Source organism: Aedes albopictus, chromosome 1 (assembly GCF_035046485.1).
Source record: "Aedes albopictus strain Foshan chromosome 1, AalbF5, whole genome shotgun sequence".
Lineage (NCBI taxonomy): Eukaryota > Metazoa > Arthropoda > Insecta > Diptera > Culicidae > Aedes > Aedes albopictus.
Genome location: NC_085136.1, coordinates 264,000,662 through 264,025,812, shown reverse-complemented (window position 1 = coordinate 264,025,812; position 25,151 = coordinate 264,000,662). Strand labels below are relative to the sequence as shown.

The 25,151-nt window shown below is 46.4% G+C and overlaps 1 long non-coding RNA gene across 1 annotated transcript; it reads left to right on the top strand.

Moving 5' to 3' along the window:
* The first annotated feature begins 1,802 nt into the window (after window positions 1-1,802).
* Window positions 1,803-15,576, top strand: LOC134287386 (uncharacterized). Its single transcript, XR_009997267.1, has 3 exons — window positions 1,803-1,862; window positions 14,046-14,954; window positions 15,267-15,576. It is a non-coding gene; the product is annotated as an uncharacterized LOC134287386 (long non-coding RNA).
* The last annotated feature ends 9,575 nt before the right edge of the window (window positions 15,577-25,151 follow it).

The window sequence follows — 25,151 nt, the reverse complement described above, 5'->3', positions numbered from 1 at the left end:
CTACCCAGAGCACCTTCCACCCCAATCTGCACGAATAAATTTTACACACTACGATTTAAGGCCACATCGACTTGACCCGAAATCGCGTATCGAAAATAAAAAGAAACATGTCGTCATCGGCGCCATACTATACAAACGGCGGCGGCGGCGTCTGCCTATTGATTTTTCTTCCCGTGCATCGTTGGGCGCCGCTGCTTTTCCGCGTGGCGTTCGCAGCTGATCGGTAAATAATACAAGTAGCAACTCAGTCCCGATGCTGTGTGTAACAACAACGAGAACACTACGTCCGTCCGTACGAAATCATTTAAAAATAAAGAAATTGCTTTGTTTGGAGCCCCAGAAAAATATCGTCCTGGGTGGTGAAAAAAAAAGTAAGACTCACAGAGTCAACTGAACAATCGGAAAAAATAAGACCCCCAAAAATTGCATTCGCTACCCCACACAAAGGGACATAAAAACCCGTCGGTTCATGAATCCTTTTTTTGCTGCCATCTTGAGACGTAAGTGCGCACACTCCGGTTTTTTTTTCAATATCACGACTCGTTCCAAACAAAAAATACCTCACCCCTTTTTCGACAATCCGGTTTGGATGTATAGGGTCAACGCACACTACTACTCCTCGGAAAAAGAGGGGTCTTTCATTTTCACGGAATGCTGAAAATTAGGGTGGACAGAAACAGGCAGAATCTAGAAGTTCAAAGTCCATGTCTACTTTACTGAATCGCTACCTGTAATGTGGTGGAGTAGGTTAACGCGCCCTGCCTAGTGAACTTGAGGAGACGTGGGTTTAAATCCCACAGGAACTATGTGTTTTTTTGCTATGTTTCTACTCAATTCGTTCAATTTTCAACACAATGTTTGCTTATGAACTCCAATCATTACGCAAAGTCCATGATTCCAATCTTTTGAAAGGGAACATTCAAAAATTGCGTGATGGTGGGGTGTGATTAGGAGGTTCCCTAACTCGTATCAGTATCACAAAAACCTTGTTTTACACTTTTACACACATATTGATTACTTAAACGTTTTATTTCAAGAGGTTGCTATAAATGGATCACTCTAATTACACACACACACACACACACTCTTAAGAAAATTTTTGGACATGTTTGAAAATGAGAGCCTATAGTAGTGGTGGCTCGGAGAGAGAGAGGGATCGAAATCATTAACCGGATGTTCCATTTGCGGGAAAATTTTGCGAATATTTTCGACTACGACGACCGACGTCCTAATTTGCGTTCCGTACGGGGTGGTAATTGTGTGCGAGTGTGCGTGAGTTAAAAACGTCCAGCATCCATCATCACTTGGTGGACTCGGAGATTTTTCTCCTTTTGTTGGGGTGAATGGCTTGTCACTGCTGCTGCTACTGCTGCTGGATGCAGGGAAAGGACGAATGTCCAGATACCCTTTCGGGTTTCGATCCGGCGGCAAAGCATACATAGCTGCGTAGGTACTCGACTCTCGACGTCGTGTGCGTTTTCGGAACGTGTTTTGCAAACAACTCCTGAAACCTAGAAGGACATGTGAAATGTGTCGTTGTTGACGCTTGACGGCAGCAACGGCGAGCTGACGAGCGAAGGAACGACTGCTTTACCGTCGGCTTTAGCTGGTTGGCGTTGTCGTCGTTCTCACTCAGAGCTGACTATAGACAACAGCTCTATGGGAAACAATGCGTTCTTGAGTAGAGTAAGGTGGGGCAAAAGTTCGACCTTAGTTGATAATTCAACCTATTTCAAAAATTCGAAGCAGATAAAAATAAATAAATACTGTGTGGTGGTTCTACCATCCATGAGCTAAAATTTTGCTGAACAAAGTTTCGCCAAATGTCTTTTCAATTTTGAGTTACAACACTTTTTGTATGTGTGTGTTTTATTCGAACTCTTGCCCCACCACTGGGGCAAAAGTTCGAATCTAGTGTTTGTGGAATTTCGCTAACCGTAGCACACTATTTTGACACTTTGGTAATATGAATACCTGAAACCACTTAATATTTGATGTTAAAACTGGAATACACTTTAAAATTCGATTTGGATTTTACCCAAATCAGGGTTAAATTTACTACACCAAAAATTAGTAGTTTTCGGCCAAATTCAGATAAAACAACATTTTTTTCCAAGTTTAATCGAATTTTCTCACTAATTCCATCACTCTTAGCGATAATATGTACATTTTGCAGAATTTTAGGTTTATAACTAAAGTTGCCACATGACTCGAACTTTTGCCCCACAATTCGAACTTTTGCCCCACTATGTGTAAAATACGATTTCCAAATCTTTTTTGCAAAAAGTTATACATGCTAGAGCATCTTCAAAATATACCTAGTTACGCCCCAAAATAAAATATCGAATTCGATTTCATTAAAATTTCATTCCATGCGTTGGAAGGGCCATCGCATGTTACAATTTTTTGATCAAAAACCAACATTTTGTCATAACTTCTTGAAATATTGATCAATTTTCATAATTTTTGGAGTGAAAGACTCTTTTTCAAAAAGGGTTCGAACAACCTTGACACCCGAAAGAAATAATTTGAATTGAGCTCAAAAACTTCAAAAGAAACTCTTGCCCCACTCGAACTTTTGCCCCACTTTACTCTATAATCGGTCCAAAAGGTGGGAGTCTGCGCAGATTAAGGGGTCTGTTTAGCTGTTTTGGGAACTTTGCGCTATAACGTAGTCAATTTTATACCATTTGACTTAATTTCTTGTATACTGTAGGACACGCTTAGTATGAATCCGTAAACTGAAACCCAAGACAATAACCGTCGGTTCTTGTTCTTTGCATTCGCCACCTGGTATTGACCTGGCATTTCACCAACATGCCAGGCGACAACGTCTGTAGTTTGACTCGATCTTTTTTGGCATGGTTGTGTCAAACGCTCGCACCAGCGCTGCTGGTTGACTAAAAAGCAGGTGATATCGATTATCGATTCTTGACCATCTCTTGGGTAGGTGCTGGTGCTGCATTCGTTAGCCAAGTCTACATCGAGCTTTGCTAGTGTTTCTGGAAGGATGCGCTCTTTTGAGGTGGTAGCTTTCCTACTCGACCGCCCAAGAATCAAAGTCAACAACGATTACGTCCGGTCTCCGGTTGACTAACTTATCGGTTGGCTAATCTAGCATCTTTATTTTTACTAAACCATGAGGAGATAATTTGTTCGACAGACACCTGACAAGGGATGTCAAGGTAGTGTAGGGTTATGAACCGTCTTCTACAACAAAAGTAAAAGCCCATGGTCATCAAATCCTACATATCTCTGAACTCACCAAGAAGGAATTGCTTCAGAGAGGGACTACCCGAGCAAAAGAAAAGAACTCAATAAAAGCATATTTTGATATGGAGATCAAAAAGTGATATTGGTTTGTTTTATATAAGAGGTAAAAGTACTGGACATAATAGCTAAAATTTAATCCTCGACCAACATCATCATAACAAATTTAGCTCTTTTGAGAGCTAAACAATAGCAGTGAGCTATACGGTTGATCTTCAAATAGCAAATTTTGCTATTGGTTAGACGTCCTAAGTACTTTTTTTTTGCTATTATTTTCAGTACTTTTACCGCTTATATCAATCAAACCAATAGCACGTTTTGATCGTCAGTACTTGACCTCAGCCCGGGAAGTGTACATCGCATCCTCAAGGTTAGTTGCGTAGCCTGCAACAACGAACATCGATAACTTGCATTGGAGTATCCACCAAGTTATCATGCTGAAGTTTAGCCACCAGTTTCCCGAGTGGTCCGCACCACTCCCTTTGTCCTCGGAAGACGAGCAGGGTCAATCCCACGCCCGCGCCCTACTGTTTCGCAGACATCAAGAATTGATGCCTACGTAGAAGCAGATCTGACCTGCTGAAGGCAAGGGTATCGCTACCAGGCCTTAATCGCTGAAAGGGTCTATTTCGACGACACTGCATCGGCATGACTTACGAAGCCAACTCCGAACCCCTGGACCACCTCTTGTACCGAATCTGAACTAGCAATTCTCCGAGTCCACGGAGACGATGTGGGCGATAGCCGGTGAAACGGCATTGCAGCCCAAGTTCCACCCAAACTCATCCCTACACATCCTGTGGACATGATTGTCCGGAGTTGTGTCTTCCCCGCACGTGGCAAGCATGCGGACTCGCATTGTGTGAAAGGCGGGCATACGCACAAAACGTGTTCCGCCGTTTCCTCTAAACCAGCACAAACAGGACATTTGGGAGAACCCGCATGCTCGAAATCGTGTAGATACTGACGGAAGCAACCATGGCCTGAAAGGACACAGCAGGGACACAGATAGCTTTGGTTCAGCTACCTGTGGCAGTCCGTTAAAGTAGGCAATATTAAGGTGGGTTGGTGCGTGTGTCACCTTACATTGCACGAGCCACCAGAGGTTTGCTTTAGGTGTCTGGAACCAGAACATAAGTCGTCGGACTACAAAGGCCCTGACAGGCGCGAACTGTGCAGGCGATGCGGCGCTGAAGGTCATAAGGCCCAAAGCTGCACGAGTCCACCCATTTGCATGATCTGTACCAGGAAATCCGTGAACAACAGACATCCGACGGGTGGTCCAAGGTGCTTGCAGGCCGAGCCGCAGTGAACAAACAACAAATCACAGTGCGGGTAACGCAGCTGAACCTGAACCACTGTGACGCGGCTCAGCAACTGCTTTGTCAGGCGGTTTCTGAGTGGGAGACGGATATCGCCATCATAGTGGACCCATACCGAGTACCCGCCGGCAACGGTAACTGGGTCGCGGATGGGTCCAGAAAAATGGCGGCGATATGGACGACGGCTAAATACCCCGTCCAGGAGTTGGTGTCTACTACCTATGAGGACTTCGTGGTCGCCAAAGTAAACGAAGTCTTTTTCTTAAGCTGTTTTGCGCCTCCACGGTGACCGATCGAGCAGTTCACGCAAATTCTGGACCGCATAACGACCGTGCTAACAAAGCGAAGGCCGGTGGTAATAGCGGGTGACTTTAATTCCTGGGCCGTGGAATGGGGAAGCCGTTTCACGAACCAGTGGGGTCAGATCCTGCTAGAAACCTATAGTATAGAGTACCTATAGTCGAAACGGAGCGCAGTCCTGGCTTAACAAGTAGTTCGAACTGGAGAGTAGATGATAGCTACACAGCGATCATCTGGCGGTTCACTACAGTATTGACTACAACAACAGCAGGCAGCGGGTAGAAGAAGAGGCGGCTAGGCCAAGGCCAAGCACTCGCAGGTGGAAGACATCATACTTCGACGAAGGGTTATTTAGAGAGGCGCTCCACCGTGAGCGAAACTTACTTGGTTTAGACGGCGACGAGCTGCTGGAGGTGCTCTCACGTGCGTGTGATGCGACTATGCCTAGGCGAGTTCACCCTAGAAATGGGGGCCACCGGCTTACTGGTGGATTGACGCGATTGCGGACCTGCGCCGCGCCTGCCTACGGGCTAGGCGGCGGATGCAGCGAGCACGATCAGAGGAAGAGCGATACGAACGGCGGGTGGTGTTCGCCGCTGCAAAAGCCGCGCTGAAGACCGAGATAAGAGCAAGCAAAAAGGCCTGCTTTGAGGGTCTCTGTCAGAGTGCCAATGCGAACCCTTGGGGTGACGCCTACAGGATCGATATGACCAAGACGAGAGGTGTAATGGCTCCTACAGAGCAACCTCCAGAGATGTTGGAGGGGATCTTCGAAGGGCTTTTTCCGCGTCATGACCCTAGTCCTTTTTTTTTTTTTTCCTTCTAAACCATAGGGGGATAAATCTGCTCATCAGACACCCTAACAGGAAGGTTAGGGTAGTGTTGGGTTAAGGCCGTCTTCTACAATGCCGGTAGAAGCCAGGACTACTCTTTCCTCGACCCACTAAAACACATTCCTATGGTCGCCAAACCCTACGTCTCTCCGGAACCACCAAGAAGGTATTGCTTCAGAGAGGGGCTAGTGCATATCGCACCCTCAAGGTTAGCTGCCGTAGCCTAGCAGCAACGAACATCGATGACTCGCTCTGGAGAGTCCATCACGATAGCATGCTGGCGCTTAGCCAGTTTCCCGAGTGGTCCTCGCCACTCCCTTTGTCCTCGGAAGGCGGGCAGGGTCAACCCCGCCCGCGCCCTACTGCTGAGCGGACATCAAGAACTGATGCCCACGTGCAACCCGATCTGACCTGCCCGTAAGGAAGGGTATCACTACCCTTCAGGCCCTATCAGATGCACCCGTAGGTTGCAGACAGCAGGGTCTCACCTACCCCGACCCTTGCCGGGGACCCCTTTCCAACCGCGGGCTCAGATCCAACCCAGTAGACTGACGCCACGACAGCACCGCTACCGGGACTTCCTCTCCGCGGCCACTTAATCGCTGTAAGGGTCGATCTCGACCGCAGGGCACCGGTATGACCTATGAAGCCGACTTCGAACCCCTGGACCACCTCTTGTACTGCATCTGGACTAGCCATTCTCCGAGTCCACGCGCCACCTCCTCTGTAGCTCCCAGACGATATGGGTGATAGCCGTTGAAACGGCATTCCAGCTAATCTCATCCCTACACATTCTCTGGACCAAGTTGTCCGGTTTTGTGTCCTCCCCGCATGTGGCAAGCATGCGGTCACGCATTGTGCGAAAACGCGGGCACACGAACAAAACGTGTTCCGCCGTTTCCTCTAAACCATTGCACACTGGGCATTCGGGAGAATCCGCATGCCCGAAACGGTGTAGATACTGTCGGAAGCAACCATGACCTGTAAGGACCTGTGTCAGGTGGAATGAAACTTCCCCATGGCGCCTATTAATCCAACTATCTACCCTCGGTATCAACCTATGGGTCCACCTTCCTTTGGTGGAACTGTCCCACGCGCGCTGCCATTTGACCATAGAGGCCATCCTGACAGTCTTGCGTATGCCTCTTGTGCCGCGCATTTCGAAGCACTCCATATCCTCACTGATAAGAATGCTGATGGGCACCATACCAGTAATGACACAGAGAGCGTCGTGTGACACGGTACGGTACGCGCTTGCAACCCTCAGACACATAAGCCTGTAAGTACTTTCCAGCTTCCGTCGGTAGCATTCAGTACTTAGCGCGGTACCCCACGCCGGGCCGCCATACCTAAGTATGGACGTAGCAACACTACCCAGAAGCTTGCGCTTACTGGCGTACACCGCTGAGCTATTGGACATCATCCGGGACAGTGCCGCAATAGCTGTGGAGGCTCTTTTACATTCATAATCGACGTGGCTACCGAAGGTAAGCTTATCGTCGATCATCACGCCCAAGTGCTTGACAGAGCGCTTCGACAGGATAGTGCACTCTCCTACACTGATCTCCGTCTGCTGCGCCGACTGCATGTTGTTCACAACCGTCACCTCTGTCTTGTGGTGAGCCAGCTCCAGTTTTCTGGACCGCATCCACGCCTCCACAACTTTGATCGAGTGGTCGGTAGTCAACTTCACCTCCTCGATCGTTTCACCGTAGACTTCGAGCGTAATATCGTCGGCAAATCCAACAATCACCACTCCCACTGGGTACTCTAACCTCAACACCTCGTCGTACATGACATTCCATAACACCGGACCCAGGATGGAACCTTGCGAGACTCCTGAGGTTATGTGAAAGCACTTCCGACCCACCTCCGTGTCGTAAACTAGTACGCGATTCTGGAAGTAGCTTCCGAGAATCTTGTACAAGTACTCCGGTATCCCCAGACGCAGGAGCGCATCGGCAATAGCAGCCCAACTGGCGCTATTAAATGCATTCCTTACATCCAGAGTCACTACCCCGCAGAAGCGAATTCCCCTCCTCTTAGGCTCGAGTGCTTTCTCGGCGGTTTTTGTAACCGACAAGATAGCGTCTACGGTGGACCTCCCCTTCCGGAAGCCATACTGGTTGCTCGAGAGACCATTTACGCCCTCAGTGAACTTCAACATTCTATTGAGGATGATCTTTTCGAGCACCTTCCCCGCCGTGTCAATCAAGCATATTGGTCTATATGCCGACGGGTCTCCGGGTGGTTTCCCCGCCTTTGGCAATAGTACCAGGCTCTGCCTCTTCCAAGCTTCTGGGAAAACTCCCTCGTCCAGGCATTTCTGCATAGCAGACCTGAACATCTCGGGAGCTTCTGCAATAGCTACTTTTAAGGCCAGGTTCGGAACTCCGTCCGGACCTGGGGCCTTGCCTACGCTAAGGGACTTAGCTATCCCCGCAAGTTCCACATCGGTGACCCTTTCCTCATCGCCAGCCCCAGTCCCCGGCTGTCCTACGAAAGGAGGCCAAGGACTAGGATCATGACGCGGAAAAAGTCCTCCAATGATCCCCTCCAACATCTCTGGAGATTGCTCTGTAGGAGCCATCACACCTCTCGTCTTGGCCATAACGATCCTGTAGGCATCACCCCACGGGTTCGTATTGGCACTCTGACAGAGACCCTCAAAGCAGGCCTTTTTGCTTGCTCTTATCTCGGTCTTGAGCGCGGCTTTTGCAGCGGCGAACACCACCCGCCGTTCGTTTCGCTCTTCCTCTGATCGTGCTCGCTGCATCCGCCGCCTAGCCCTAGTCCTTGGCCACCTTTCGTAGGACAGCCGGGGACTGAGGCTAACGATGAGGAGAGGGTCAACGATGAGGAACTTGCGGGGATAGCAAACTCCCTTAGCGTAGGTAAGACCCCTGGTCCGGACGGAGGTCTGAACCTGGCCTTAAAAGTAGCTATTGCAGAGGCTCCCGAGATGTTCAGGTCTGCTATGCAGACATGCCTGGACGAGGAAGTTTTCCCAGAAGCTTGGAACCCAGAACCTGGTACTATTGCCAAAGGCGGGGAAACCAGCCGGAGACCCGTAGGTATATAGACCAATATGCTTGATCGACACGGCGGAGAAGGTGCTCGAAAAGATCATCCTCAATAAAATGTTGAGGTTCACCCAGGGCGAAAATGGTCTTTCGTGTAACCAGTACGGCTTCCGGAAGGGGAGGTCCACCATAAACGCTATCTTGTCGGTTACAAAAACCGCCGAGAAAGCACTTGAGCGTAAGAGGAGGGGAATTCGTTTCTGTGCGGTAGTGACTCTGGATGTCAGGAATGCGTTCAATAGCGCCAGCTGGTCTGCAATTGCCGATGCGCTCTTGCGTCTGGGGATACCGGGATACCTGTACAAGATTCTCGAAAGTTACTTTCAAAGCCGAGTACTAGTGGGTCGGAAGTGCTTTCACATAACCTCAGGAGTTCCGCAAGGTTCCATCCTGGGTCCGGTGTTATGGAATCTCATGTACGACGAGGTGTTGAGGTTAGAGTATCCATTTGGAGTGGAGATTGTCGGATTTGCCGACGACATTACGCTCGAAGTCTACGTTGAAACGATCGAGGAGGTGAAGTTGACTACCGACCACTCGATCAAGGTTGTAGAGGCGTGGATGCAGTCCAGGAAACCTATGCTGGCTCACCACAAGACTGAGGTGACGGAAGTCGGAGCAGCAGATCAGTGTAGGAGAGTGTACTATCCCGTCAAAGCACTCCGTCAAACACATTTTTGAATCAATTGACGTTGACCGTATCTTTCCGACTAGGATTTCGAAGTCATCCCTAACGGGCGTACCACGAAGGTAAAGAAGAGAGAGAATGAGTTTTTAGTGGGTCGATCCCCACATAACCCGAGGAACCACCTCTTGAGCATCTGGGCAGATTTTTTCATTCTATAATAAAAGGTTCGATTGAAGCGTCCGTCGACACTATTTTGATACGGGGAGTACACAACCGCTGGTTGAACTTGGGTTCCCCTCTTTCGTCAGTGCTGCTTCTGCTCAACAGTCAACTACCCAAGCAACACACATGTTATATAAAAGTTACGACAGCGCAAGTTTTGGTTGTATTGAAGTTTATTTTACGTAATTTCAACACAATGTTAGAATTACGTCAAATAAACTTCTATACAACCAAAACTTGCGCTGTCGAAACTTTATAATAACATGTGTGTTGCTTGGGTACACATCCTGAGTTGCCAGTGGCTTGTGAATAATATTCCTGGAAAAGCCGAAGTCTTTGATGTTCTGTTTGATAGGGTGAACCATTGCTATTTTTTTCCAACCATCGATAAGGGAAACGAAAAAATTCGAACCTTCCCAGTTTGGTGAATCGGTCGGCTCAATACGCACGTATCACAGAACCTATGCGGTCTAACTTCTTCGTGTAATCCGTGGCCATCTCTTGACTTGCAATACTTTCATCGCTTGTTGGCTAGCATGCCCTAGCCAGTTTGCCTCCGCGGTGCTGATGCTCGCATGTCCCGTATTTCAAACTTGCGGTTCTATTGATATAAATTGCCTTTTAAGTAAGCCAAGCCAATAATAAAAAAAAAGACAATTACACCGTCTTCGACCTTGCGGCCTCTATAGACTGAACATTACAAACATATGTCAACGGACAACACACCCCAGCGACCCAGTAGGGAATTTTCCGTTCGACGAAAAGTTTTCCCCGACTGGAACGGGAATCGAACCCACACTCCGAGGTTTACGAGACACCTAAACGACTGCCGCCGCTAACCGCTCGGCCCCGAAGCCCACAATTTCACCATTCAGAATTTGAATTCCACACGCACGACATCACCTTGACCGGTAAACAGGACATCAATTCCGGCTTGAGATAGCTTGCTTATCGAAAGCATTTTTTTTTATTCTTCAACCACTTAACCTAATTTACAGCTCTTTTGTCCACTAGGGCACTGCGTTAGCGATTCCAGTTGGCAACTGCACTTACCTTTGTACAGCGCCTTAATCTATTCTATTCTAATTTTACTATATCGAACTGGTTGCCTTTGCGCTGCTGTCACTTTTTTACTCTACCAAAGGTAGTATGACGAGCACGAGGATTTTGATGTGTGGCATTTGTTTCGGTTTCCAGTCCGATTGGGGGTCCGTTATGAGTTGCCGTTTGCCGATATCCAAGTTTTTGGGTCCGTTATAGCATATGCTCAGAAGAGGGTCAGGTGTCAGCTGTTCTCGAGGGGAACAGCAACTGACGAAAAATTGCAAGTACTGGGGCTGGGATCGCACCCATGACAATCCACTTGTGAAGTGAACGTGTGACCACTACGCCACGGGCCACGGCTGAAAGTAAATTTTCACGCAGTTCCAATAAACACAATGTTCTTTGAAGAGTTTCTTATACGGAAATCCAATCAATTATCCAACCGACTTGCAGTCTGCTTTCGCGACTTCTACGACGAACGCTTCCTTCAAAATTCAAGCTGATGTGTATCAGATGGTTTAACTAGCCCGAGTCTACGCATAACGCGATCCTTCCTCCATGTGATGCCTTCGGTTGATCAGTTCTTCCCAAGTGAACTTCTTATCATGTGTTGGCTGGTCGGATCCTATCTTCGATTCAGTGGGATTTCCTTTCCTACTCCAACACTGACGGGAGATTATTGGCATCATCAATAATTGACCTTGCGGTGATCTCGGGAATCGACGATATTGATAGATGGTTCTAATCCAGTGAAGAGAATTGTCAGACAAAAGAGGCACAAAACAAGCAACAAAGAAGACGCGGCGATCACTCTTTATCCCAACTGGTAACAGATAATGACATGATCTCGAAAATTTTTGTTGCGGACAAAACAGAACCTGAATTTGTTGCGTACTTTTCAACTCGTGAATAATCAATTATTACCAACTCAAAATCCAAACTTTTTGATGCTACATCTTCAGCAGCGTTACAGTGTTTACCGACTCAACGTTACCGCTCGAAAATCACAATGCAAGCTATTAAAATCTCTAAACTCGTGGTGCACGATCTTTGTCCTATTCTATTCAAGTTGGGACAAACGTATGTCGCATTGGGTAGAATGTCGCAACAAATTCAGGTTGCGACATTGTCGTTATTGTTGCGCGATGGCTGAATTTTGATTCACTGTTCTAATCACATTTTCACAAATCACACGCGAACAATCACGATACTCAAAATCACAACGCATTAATCGCATCACCCACAAACGACAAACAGCTTTAATTTTATTTAGGGTATTGGTTCCCTTATCAAGCATGTGGCTCCTATTTTCATCCTACAAAAAATAAAGGATTTATGCGCTGTTTGTTTTGTTTTTTTTTTGTATTTTTTGTTAGGAGTGAGCACCCATGAAAACAAAAAAAAAAAAAAAAAAAAAAACGTAATCAATCGGTGCCGTAATTGCTTGTTTTAGAATAGGATGGATATGGGAGCGAGAGGTTACTGATGGCACACATACCCTAAAATGACTTCTTAATCTAACAAGGTAAAATTGGATATGATCAATATAGACCTTTCCGCTGGTGGATGGCTGGAGAACTTAACTTGCAAACTACTTCGGATCATCTGTAGACCAGTGGTCATCTCAGCTAAGTCGTGTAGAGAATTTCACTGCTGCTATCTGCTACCTGCAATCGGTCGATCAGGATTAGAACAGTTTGTTGCTCGGTGATTCATCTCTTTTTCTCTCGATCGTTCACGTCACGAGTCAGGTAATAATTAAACCTTTTGGAGACGGATGGATCACTTTAGCCCAGCCGAGAACACCGACTTTTACAAACCTGTTCTAGATCAGCGAGGTTACACCCAGAAAGGCGAAAATACCGTCTCCAAATGCTTAAAGTAAAACTCCAGAGTAGCATCCCACTTCGTTATTGACGCATCATATTCAGCTGGAGCTTCCGCCTTCAGCACCGTCGATACTTCCGCCACATCCAGGTAAAGCTTGACTCGGAGCTTCCAGTCAATTGCGGGATGCCGGAACCTTCTTTCCAAGACGAGCTCATATTCAGTCTGTGCAGCCCTTACTCCTCCCTTCCCTCTCCCTCAGGTAAATGATGAATAGGCTCGTATTCATGGCGATGGCACAAATTTTCAAATGGAGGAGAACGTGCCTCTGGAGCCGACCTACTGATACCTGGTACCAGCCTCTGGTTAAAGACGGTGTTAATTGCCTTTTATAACCTAAAAGAGCTACTCTTCGGATGGGCGAAAAATAGAAACGGAGCTTCAAACTAGCTTTATTAGAAGTAGATATTCAATAATTGAAGGCTTATAGTGGATTTATCTTAGAAGCTGTGATGCTATATGTAGATTAGTCATGTTTTTCAGGAGTCATGTTAACAGGATCGATAATAAAATCTCCTTTTTTCTTCAGTTTTCTTCGCGCGTAAGCTTGCCTCTTGTGTGGGAAAATCCTGGGGATTTCCATGGGCGTTTACTCTTCGTTTACTGTACTGCTTAGCTGATCCAAAGGGCGTTTTAAGTCGCTGCTGATGGGCTCTATACTACATTCGCTTTCTGTATCACTTTGAGTCATTCTTTCACGGCTGCTCCGAGAGCTCTCCGGATCTTCAACATCGAATCGTTGATGTCATTGTGCACGTTGTGTTTTTTATCGACGAAGCTCATCAGCCATTTTTTTTGTACTGCAACTACCTTCGGCTGTTGTTAGGTTACGCTCCATCCACTATTCGTCGGAAGCTGATGGTGCCTTCCTTCACGGTGCTACTGGAGTACCGCGCTCCGCTGCAAAGCCGCTCCTTGCCGCTGTTTTGCTCCTTCTGTTTGCTGAGGTAGAGACCTCACCAATTCTCCTCTGGCGAATGGATTAGATGATCGGAGAGATGAAGAACGTATCCGATGGCCATTGCAAAAAGATCACAAAATTTTGAAGGCATTTCACATTAGCTTATTTTCCGATTTTAACGATTTGAACATGAATCGAAAGTGAAGCGGAGTTTGGTTTAGCTGACGCGATACAGCTTTTCATATTCAGCCTCAAGATGCCAGAACAGACGCTGTTTGAGCTGCATTTCCTTGGTGAACAGGGGCTCGGGACGTACCTCCTCAATCTGGCTGAAGTCAGAGGGACAACAATGCCCAGGCGATATCAAACTGGAATGCACTTCCCCATTACAGCCAATTCAAAAGGCTCGTAACGATAAACTTCAAGAAAACCCAACAACTATTAGGACTCAACAAAAGGGATCTACGCTGGTCTAATAACTGGACACTGCCTCTGCAGATATCATCCACAAAAGATCGGAGCAATCCAAACTCGAATTGTCGATTCTATGACGAGGTGTTACGAACGCGAAGCGTGAAGTACATTTGAATCCACACAATTCGGAACGAATTCCTTTCCAACCATTTCCTACAACTAACCAAGCGAGCCGCATCATAAAACCCCAATCAAATTCGAACAATCATGACCTACCACAATATAATAGGGCCCGCGATTATAAACGTAGAGCAGAGCGGCAATGTTTATCAGCATAACGAAGCAAAAGCTATGCGGCTGAGGGACTCGACTGACTTTGAGCAGCATGATAAAATAAACAATCTGAAGCGACACCCGATGGAAACCATACCAATAGCCTAGCAGATCGGTAGCATTCTAAATGTAATCAAAATTAATCATTGAACTTGATCTTGAAAATTAGGCCAGCTGAGCATCGGGATCGTGCAAAATATGAATGGTAGATCTAATTCTGTACAAATACAATCAAATCATGTAGCTAAAGAGATTGCTCAAATTCAGGAAAATTCTCTCTTCGGAGAAGAAAATATTTCTCCTGTGAAAACACGAAAAAACCATGTACCCGCGAAAGATCATTCTAGAAATTTGGCCGCTCATATATTCATGTTAAAACACGTACTGAAAGTGTAAATGTGTAGATCGTAACGAGAGCCGCTATTTCATCATCCTTTCAGGAAAGATCATGTGTAATTTTTGGTAGGCCCTGCGGCTATAAAAGAGGAAGATCAATAAAGACGACAGTCAGTTTTGTTTTTGGACTCCACACTGGATACCTCCCGGATAAGTATTTTGCTACTCAAATTCCTTTGATCCTGAACTTGCACTTGCGAAGCTTAAATTATTCTGATCACTTGATTGGATAATTCAATCCTTCTAAAGTGTTGATATTTAGAATCGTGGAAGTCTAAGTCATTGGATCGGTCAAACTTTTTCTCACTCTGGTAAGCCAAGGTTCCGAATGCGAGAAACGTTGGCATGAGTCTAGAAAAGGCCAGTTTGATTTTGATCCAAGTGTAGAGGCACTTATTTCTCACTCTGGTACGCCAAGGTTCCGAATGCGAGTAACGTTGGCATGAGTCTAGAAAGGCCTAAGTGCTCTACACACGATTTTAGACGAGTCCCAAATCATTGAATCTATCGAACTTTTTCTCACTCTGGTAAGCTAGGGTTCCGAATGCGAGAACGTTGGCATGAGTCTAGAAAAGGCCAGTTCGATTTAGATTCAAGTGTGAAGGCATTTATTTCTCACTCTGGTACGCCAAGGTTCCGAATGCGAGTAACGTTGGCATGAGTCTAGAAAGGCCTAAATCCTAACACACACGATTTGGACGTTCGATTTTAACTATTCTCCTTCTTGAACCTCCTACCCTGAGTGAGTAGTATCGGTGTTCGAAAGTAACGCGTTCCGTCTAGTCTGTTGGTTGGCACGCACGGAATGTAATACCGTATCCCTTCGCAACGGTACCGTGAAACGATTGTGGGTTTCGTCATCCTGATCATCGTCGATTCATCATCGCGATAGCTGTGGACAAAAGTGCTGCTGGATTCAGTAAGTATTTGGTGTAGTCCCACCGCAAGAGGAACACCACACCCCGATCGTGCTGCCAATTGGAACATTGCGCCCCGGTGCCATCGCCAACAACGAGGAGAGAGAAACATCAGAACACATCCTCTGCTATTGCAGTGCACTCACCCAACGTAGGTTCAAAGTTCTCAGCAATCTCTTCTTAGGGCCTGGTCACATATGGATCTTATCCCCCAAGGACGTGATTGGCTTTATAAAGCTAGTCTCGCCAGAATGGGAGAATCACATTGTTGCCGCTGGCTGCACTGCCTTCAATTGGTTACCAGCACAAATAAAAATCGTTAACGAATGACAGGAGATGAGATAGCTGATAGGAGTCGCACAAAAGGTGCGAGAGATAACAAAACCACCTGTTTATATCTTGATGTGACGTTTTAAATTAGCAAACTCTAATCTAATCAATTTATTATTCTTCTTAAATCTAAATATTGAAAGTAAGAAACTATATTGAACTAGGTCGAGTGAAATGTGAAATACTAATCAAACTGATTTGGTTACAGTGCCTAAAATGGGTTTGAAGCCACAAAAAGTAATGAGCAACATGTACAACTAGTATGAGCAACACTAATGACTAATGTGTCAGTTACACTAAAATACTTAAAAACTAGTGATTAACTATTTGATTTATTATAGATAGATCGGTTTTAGTTGCGTTGGGAAGAACGGTTTGAAGTTGGTTGGAGAAAACACTGAAAAGTGTAAGTGATTAGAAATTGTTTAAACGGTTCTGGAATTAATAAAACCAATTTACTTGCAGTTTAAAGCTGCCATGAATCACACATCAGTCGTGTATTCTTTCGGCTGCTAACAGCCCGGTGCCCGCCACATTCCTCGTTCTGTTCCCCGCCAACACACATAATGTAACTCAGGATCTCTATTCATCAATAACACTAGTTTACAAAATAAAACGAAAGTCATGAACTTGTGTCAACGATAAAAATTTTTGAAGTACAATTTAGCACTGATTTCGAAACCGTGCTTCAAAAAATTTTAAGTAGAGCAGTTTTTGAGTTTTAGCTCAATATCGAGTTTTACAACTTTTAAAAATTAGGAATTTACTAAAATTCAAATATCTTGCATTTTGTACAACCAATTTCAAATCTTTTTCCATAAATTGAAAGCTGAATACAATACCATTCGATCATCTGAATGCAGGTTTTGCGTCAGATTGATGAAATTCAAGATATTGACGAGTTTTATGGACGATCTCCTTAAATTTTAGCTAAATTTCCAAAAATATATGAAGAAATGTATTTTTTTCAATAAGAAAATAACAATTTAAAAATTCTTTCAAAACATTTATTTGACATATCATATGTAGGCGAGTTACAGTAAAAAATTCAGCTCAATCGGAGCATTGATTACGGAGAATTAAATGTGTGAAGTGAACGACGTTGCTTAAAAATAGAACAAAAATCGATTTTAAATCATCAACCTTGTATGGAAAGTCGAAAAAATTTCCGCTCTACTGTAATTTTTTTCCTTCGCGTTTTTGAACTCAGGGCATGATTCTACACCAAAAATGATTATCAGCTTACCGAGTTCAAAAATGCTGTAAACTAGTGTAATAGATGGTCTTGAGCTCAGTCGATACTAAGGTATCTCAGTGGCACACATGTTACTGAGATAACTTAGGTATCTCACAGCAAAAGGGTATATCACAATAGTTCTAATATCTGGACGCAGTGATTTTCACCCGACAAACAAGAGAGATGCCCAGGCTGCTGAACCAACCAAGCACACAACTCTTAGCTGGTGATCTGTGTAATCATATTGACCCGAGAAAGCATGGGATTGGAACTTGGGAGAACCAGAGCTATATTTCACGCTTCTTCCAGGTTGTCGACTAACCATTTTGCAGCCCAATATTATAGGATTAGTCAATAAATCATTTGTATTTAATTGCATTAGTAAAAAATGCAGTCATATCGAGGTATGACTGTTCCTCATTACCAATAAATTCACTTTAATGACCTTCAAATTAAGGCTTTGCATACCCCGTTCCGCGCTGACATCATTATCCCCATCCCGCCACAGTCCCACGGTCACAACGTGTTGCATGCCCAGAAGCATTGTCATTTGCCAAAAATCGAAAAAAAAACACCCAAAATAAACAAACAAGTCATCCTTCGGGAGAGTTTCATTGAGCAACGGCAACAGCAACAGCCGAGCCCACATATTGAATGAAATATCGCATTATTTTTATTTTTTAATTATACATAATAATCGCCAAAAAAGGACCACGAAAAAAATTACTATGCTACGCGATGGCGGGGAAGGCTGGCACATTATCGCTTTTGCGCCCACACCCCCCGCCCGCACCGGAATCATCATCAGCCAATTCGGGTTGCAATTTGTTGTCATTTTTTTTTTTCGTCCAAGGCCTCGCATGCAGCCAGCTGGGCCATTGCCGAAAATGTGCAATTGCTACAACGGCCAGTCAGTCGGTTCGGCGGAGGCCAGCGTGGTGAAACGGTCAGGACGGCGCGATGGGTTATTTTTTTCGGGTTGATTAAATTTTAGCCGCTGGAAAACAGCTGTTGGCCTCAAAATTGGCCATGAAGTGCATCGTTCTCGGGCATGGGAGTGCAATGGTGCTGGCTGGCATCAAATTTAATGACGTATACTTGAGCCGATGAGTGGTTTGAACGAAATAATTGAATGTATGTATAATTGGTGCCAAATGTGCGTGAGGTGAAATTATTTTCATCCAACCATAGCTTTTAAAATCTAATAGTGTGCTGATCCTTCAGGCAAGTAGTAAGTGGGATTTCACCCGTCCCACTAAACACATTCCCATTACCGCCAAACCGTACGTTTCTCAGGGACCACCAAGAAAGCATTGCACATCGAACTCTCATCTTGCGTGACATTCTCTAACCGTGGTCCCAGCAGGATGGAACCATGTGGGACTCCTGAGGCTATGTGAAAGCACTTCCGGCCCACCCCTGTGTTGTAAACTAGTACTCGGTTCTTAAAATAACTTCCAAGAATCTTCTACAATCTACAGGTACCCGGGTATCGCCAGATACAGGAGCGCATCGGCAATAGCCATCCAACTGGCGCTATTGAACGTGTTCCTTACATCCAGAGTCACTACACTACTGCACAGTAGCGAATCCCCCTCCTCTAACGCTGGAGCGCTATCTTGGCGGTCCTAGAAACACGGGGGACCATTTACACTCTCGTTGTACCTCAAAAGTCTATTGAGGATGATCAGATCATCTCGAACGCCTTCACCGAATGCCGATAAAGCATATTGGTCTATATGCCGACGGGTCTCGAAGTGGTTTCCCCACCTTTGGCAATAGAATCAGGCTCTGTCGCTTCCAAACCTCTGGGAAAACTCCCTCGTCCAGACATTTCTGCATAGCAGACCTGAACATCTCGGGAGCCTCTGCAATAGCTACTTTCAAGGTCAAGTTCGGAACTCCGTCCGGACTTGACACCTTACCTAAGCTATGGGACTTTACTGTCCCCGCAAGTTCCACATCGGTGACCCTTTTCTCCTTGCCAGTCCAAGTCCCCAACTGTCCTACGAAAGGAGGCCAAGGACTAGGATTATGAAAAATCCCCTCGATGATCCCCTCAACATATCGGGAAACTGCTCTGTAGGAGCCATTACACCTCTGGTCTTGACCATCACGATCCTGTAGGCATTATCCCATGGATACACATTGGCACTCTGGCAGAGACCCTCAAAGAAGGCCTTTTTGCTTATCTTTTTCTTGGTCTTCAGCGCAACCCTTGGTTCATGGTCGCTGCATCCGTATGCAGTCGCGGCGCGGATTCGCAGTCGCTTGAGTCCACTAGTAAGCCAGTGGTCTCTCATTTCTAGGGTAAACTTGCCTAGGCATAGTCACATCTCACGCACGCGGGAGCACCACTACCAGCTCGTCGCCATCTTAACCGTGTAGGTTTCGCCCACGGCGGAGCGCTACCCTACATACCTCTTCGTCTAAGTATGATGTCTTCCAGCTGCGAGGATTTGTCCTTGGCCTAGACGCCTTTTCCTCTACCCGCTGCCTGCTGTTGTTGTAGTCGATACTGTAGTGAACCGTCAGGTAATCGCTGTCAGTGTGGCCATCGTCTACTCTCCAGTTTAAACTACTTATTAGGTCGTGACTACAAAAAGTAACGTCACTAATCGACTCCGCACCGTTCCGATTAAAAGTACTCTTGGTACCTACATTAGCCAGGTCGGCATCTAGCATGATCAGTGCCTCTAGCTGGATCTGACCCCGCTGGCTGGTTCGTAAAACGGCATCCCCATTTCACGGCCCAGGCATTGAAGTCACTTGCTATTACAACCGGCCTTCGCCCAGTCAACGCGGTCATTATGCAATCCAGCATCTGTGTAAACTGCTCGATAGACAACAACGGAGGCGCATAGCAGCTGAAGAAGAAGACCCCGTTTACTTTGGCGACTATGAAACCCTCATTGGTAGTAGACACCAACTCCTGAACTGTGTATTTGCCCGTCGACCATATCACCGCCATTTTTCTGAACACATCCGCGACCTAATTGCCGTTCCCGGCGGATACTCGGTATGGTTCCGCTATGATGGTGATATCCGTCTCCCACTCAGAAACCTCCTGACAAAGCAGTTGCTGAGCCGCGTCTCAGTGGTTCAGGTTCAGCTGCATTACCTGCACAGTGATTTGGTCACTGCGGCTTTCTTGTAGGCCGGGCACCTTGGACCACCCGTAAGATGCCTGTTGTTCACGGATTTCCCGGTACAGATCATGCAAACGGGAGGACTCGTGCATCCTTGCAAGGATGTGCCTAATGACCTTCAGCGCCGCATCGCTTACACAATTTGCTCCTGTAGGGGCCTTTGCAGTCCCATGACTTGTATCCTGGATCCAGATACCTAAATAAAACCTCCGGTGGCTCATGGAACGTCAGATAACATACGCACCAGCCTACCTTGATTCTCCCTTCTACAACGAACTTTTTTTTTACAACCGCCACAGGTAGCTGAACCAAGACAAATCCTAATACTTTATTACTACTCAATAGTAATAAAGTAATACGACATGCACTAAACAAAAGAGACGGGATATACCACAATAGATCAAATATTGATCGCAGTGGTTATGACCCGATCAGAAAGAAGAGAGGTCCTCCCCTTGGATCACCCTTCCATCCGGGACGGGCCAGCCGTTTCAGGCTCACCCTTCCCAGTTTTCCGGCACACCTGGCTGGGGTCTGACATGCCGGCATTACTGCCGACCTTCAGGGTTAGTATTTTTCTAGCCTTGCAGGCACCGTCAGACAGCTTCTCACCTGACGACTGCCTCACCTGCTTCTGCGAGTGCTTATCACGAACAATCGCATCCACCATACCTTTTGGACATCCTGCGATAGCGAAGGCCTCCGCCTGGGTAGGCTTCGTATCCTTTACTTTCGGCGGTTCCGCCGCTGCATCCTTCATCGAAGTCACAACAGGGCCGTTTTCAGGTCGTTATTTATGTTAGATTTCGTGGACGCAAAGTCGATGAACTTACCAAGCTGCCCAGACAACCATTCATCGTATAAGATGTTGCATTAGATGATAAAGTGGAGGTCTTATGCGTACATGCCTCCATTTAGGCGCATGTAAAATGTACGCATATCGCCTCCACTTTAACATTTTATGCAACATCTTATACGATGACTGGTTGCCTGGGTGCTGCTCAACCATCTCGATTGCGGACAGTCCTTCTCTCTTTTGGTTTGATGACCCTCATCAACCACGCTCCATCCAATGCCTCCACTGGCATGCTAGTCGGGGAATGGACCGGATCTCCTACGCTGGAGCTGAGTGCGCAGCTTTCCGCTCCTACCACCTCGCTTCTCCTTAACGGAGACCTTGCCAACCCACTTCTTGCGAAGGGGTTATTCTTGCCACTGTCACTTCCTCCTGATTGATTTACATTTAAATTGTTCTTCATGTTTAATCCCTCAAGTAGCACGGGAAAAGAGGTCCACCACGCCAAAGCCCTGCATTAACGCGGTAAAGGGACGAAATACTGTAGGGGGTGCCCAGGTACCCCACAGGCGATTGAGCATAGTTTTCACCCCCTCGATCACTCATTTCTCGGCACGGGTCACTTGACACCTTGAATTTGGATTAGTAGTCCTATTCTTAGCCGGCGAGTACGCGGCTGTCTTGCAAACAGGGTGGTGGAGGGGGAGGGGGTTTTTCGTCAGGCCCCGGGACTGTAATCCTTGCTGCCCCAGGGGTTTGGTTGGATATCTTAGACCCCCTTTTGAAATCTGATATGCACGGCATTTCTAGAGGATTTGCAGTACGATGAAGATCTGGTCCGTTATCGATCGGACGTCGATGAAACCCACGAACTTATTTACTTTAGGTGAAAGACGACGGAAGATGATCTGGGAAAGCACTATGTTTGGTGATCTCTTGCAAGTTCTCACTTATTAACTTATCGCCATTCTTGTGGATGGGACAAGTTATTCCTTCCTTCCACTCTTCGGTTGTTGTTCGGATTCCCAGATCTTGACTACTTACCGGTGTAGACAGGTGTTCAACATTTCCGAGCCCATTTTGATGGGTTCTGCTACGATACCGTTCTTACCAGCCGCTTTGTTGTTTTTCAGCTGGTGGATGGGGTCTCCAGTTACCATGCTAAGGCTATAGATCGCCAATCCGGAGACGGCGAGTTCAGTTCCCGTTCCGGTCGGAAAAGTTTTCTCGACTCCCTGGGCACCTCCCTGGGCTCCTCCAAAATCGCTCTGCATTCCTCGTCGAACCATTCGTTTCGTCGACACCGTTCTACGCAACCGATAGTGCTCTCGGCTGCGTTATTGATGGCTGCTTTGACTGTACTGCAGCAGTTCTTCAGAAGGGCCACATCGAGCACACCCGCATCCAGCAACGCTGCCTCGAGATTCTGCACGTTTGTGGTGGCGACATCCGGTTACTTCAGTCGCTGTTATCGTACCGGGGCGACCGCCGGTACTGTACATTGTGTTGTCCATACACAACATTTTGAAATTTGTGTAGAATGTAGACTTTGATCAAACGGACAAGATGACCACTCCGCTATTCAACAGGGCTCGTCCATTCGTTATGTTGCTGAAATTGTAAAGCCTGCAGAACTCCAAGATCTCACAGAAGTCAACATTACGGAGATCCTCGACACCCATGTATAGCGGTTGAGTGTTTTTGAGAAACGATTGCGGCGTTATGGATAATGTTAGAAGCGGAAAGAACGAAACCGTATGTTCAACAATTACGAAAAGGAGTTCTACAACTGCATCCGAAAAGAAAAGCCTGATTATGGACAAGGCCTTTCGGAGATTGGCGACGTCACACAGTTCTGGGCCATTCTATGGGAGAACCTTGTCCAGCACAGCGACGATGGGATGTGGTTGGCAGAAGAAGATTGACAATGTAATGGAGTTGGGGATATGATCGCGGTCGTAGTTATTGACCAGGATATACGTGAGGCTAACAGAAATTGGGCTGCATTAGGACCCGATTTCATGCACAATTTTTGATATAAAAAACTCACGACGATTCACGGACGGTTGGCGGTATGCTTCAACAGGGTGCTAGAAGACCCGACGCAGCTACCGGAGTTCATTACCAGGGGTATCACTTATCTTCTGCCGAAAGATCAAAACACAGCTGGTCCAGCAAAGTACAGACCAATAACATGCCTTTCAAGTCTGTATGAAGTACTGTCGATAGGAGGAGATTCGGAATATGGTTGAAGGCGAAGCGTACAAATACCTCGGCTTTCTGCAGCTTAGAGGTATTCGCCACACAGCGATCAAGAAGGAACTGCAGGCCAAGTTATTGCATCATTTCAACTGTGTTCTGAGGAGCTTTCAGCCGGCAACAAGGTGAAGGCGATCAACACGTTTGCTGTGCCCCTGTTGACCTACAACTTTGGGGTGGTAAAGTGGACCAAGAGTGACCTCGAGGCGTTAGAACGAGCAGTACGAGTGGCATTCACCAAGCTCCGCATGAGCCATCCAAAGTCGTCCATCGAGAGAGTCACCCTGCCACGCGCAGTAGGAGGAAGAGGCGTCACCATGTGTCTCCCATATCCAGCAGTTGCGGTCATATTTCGTAGAAAGCCAGAACTGTCATGAAATGTACCGCACTGTATGTGAATCTGACCACGCCGATAAGGCGGCGTCGAACGGGTGGCTGGTGCGGGGTGACCTCTTCTTGGAAACAGAACGCTTCATGGTAACCATCCAGGACCGGGTAATTGCGACGAAGAACTGTCGGCGGTACATATTGCACGAATACGTGGAGGACTGCTGTAGGAAGTGCATTTCACTAGGGGAAGCGATCGAACAGCTTGCTTTAAAGCACAACTTGGTCGTTAGATATATACCCTTCTACAAGTACCAGTCGGACCCGGTTCTGGAAAATACTTTCATGAAGCTGTACTGGGATCGCGAGATCATTACGGACGTCCTCATTCGTGCCAACTGGCTCGACATTGTGGTTTACGACAAAAGGATGAAGCGGGTAACCCTCATCGACATCGCTGTACCGTTGGAGTTCAATCAACGTTCTCCGGCCAGATAACCAAGAACCACGACCTAGCAGATGAGTTGAAGCAGATGTGGCGCCTGAAGGACGTCCGTATAGTTCCGATTGTCCTCTCGGAAACCGGAGTTGTCCCTAAATCTCTCCTAAGGTCCCTAGACTAGCTAAAATAGAAGAAGGACCTGACTAGCATCCTGAAAGGGATGATTCTTGGAATCTGTAGTATTGTTAGGCGGTTCCTGAATCATCACAACTGACATCCGAAGCAGCAGACTCATTAAGATATAATCAAACCGGCTAATGAGATCCACAGAGCCTAATCTCCTTTGGCATTCCGATTGCCCGGGGTAGGTGAAAGATTCCAGCAATTTTTGCTGAGAAGTGGCAAAACTCTATAATAATAATGAAATAGTATAAATTATAAATTCATCCCTACTAAACCTGTCTTGGATAGGTATCATCAGACAGCAGAATATTGTTGAATAATGTGCTTCAAGTGAAAATACAGTGAATATTTTGGACTTGACTATAGTCTTGAGGTAGTTTATGATAGATCTCATACTCATGGGCATCTCTTTACTTAAACATCCACTGAAGCCTGTCATTGTTCGCCCACGTTTTTGCGCTCATCTGACTTTGATTTGGAAAGTAATGAACCACATTCCTGCACTCGCTGGTTGCATCCCACCCCACCCCACCGAATCTTCCCAAAACGTGTAATCATTTTTCCGCTTGGCGCTAGATGACATTTTTGCTCCCGCGAAAAGCCGCGCTCATCAGGGTATTGTTTTCCCGCCCGGGTGGATGCCAAAATATAGGTACCTAGGCATTGTGTGCAATATCTCTGACGAAAAATAATTGCCCGTCTCGAAGCTCGAGCACGCACGCTGGCGCTGGCTATTGCTCGCTCTCCATTGTTGAAAACAAAACGCATTCATCAAACCCTCAGTCAAATTGAGTTTCCTGCTTTCGGCTGCTGCTGCTGCTCTAGCTGTGTCGCAGGCTAGCTAGAAAAGTCGCAGAAAAAAAAAGTTTCCCAATAAT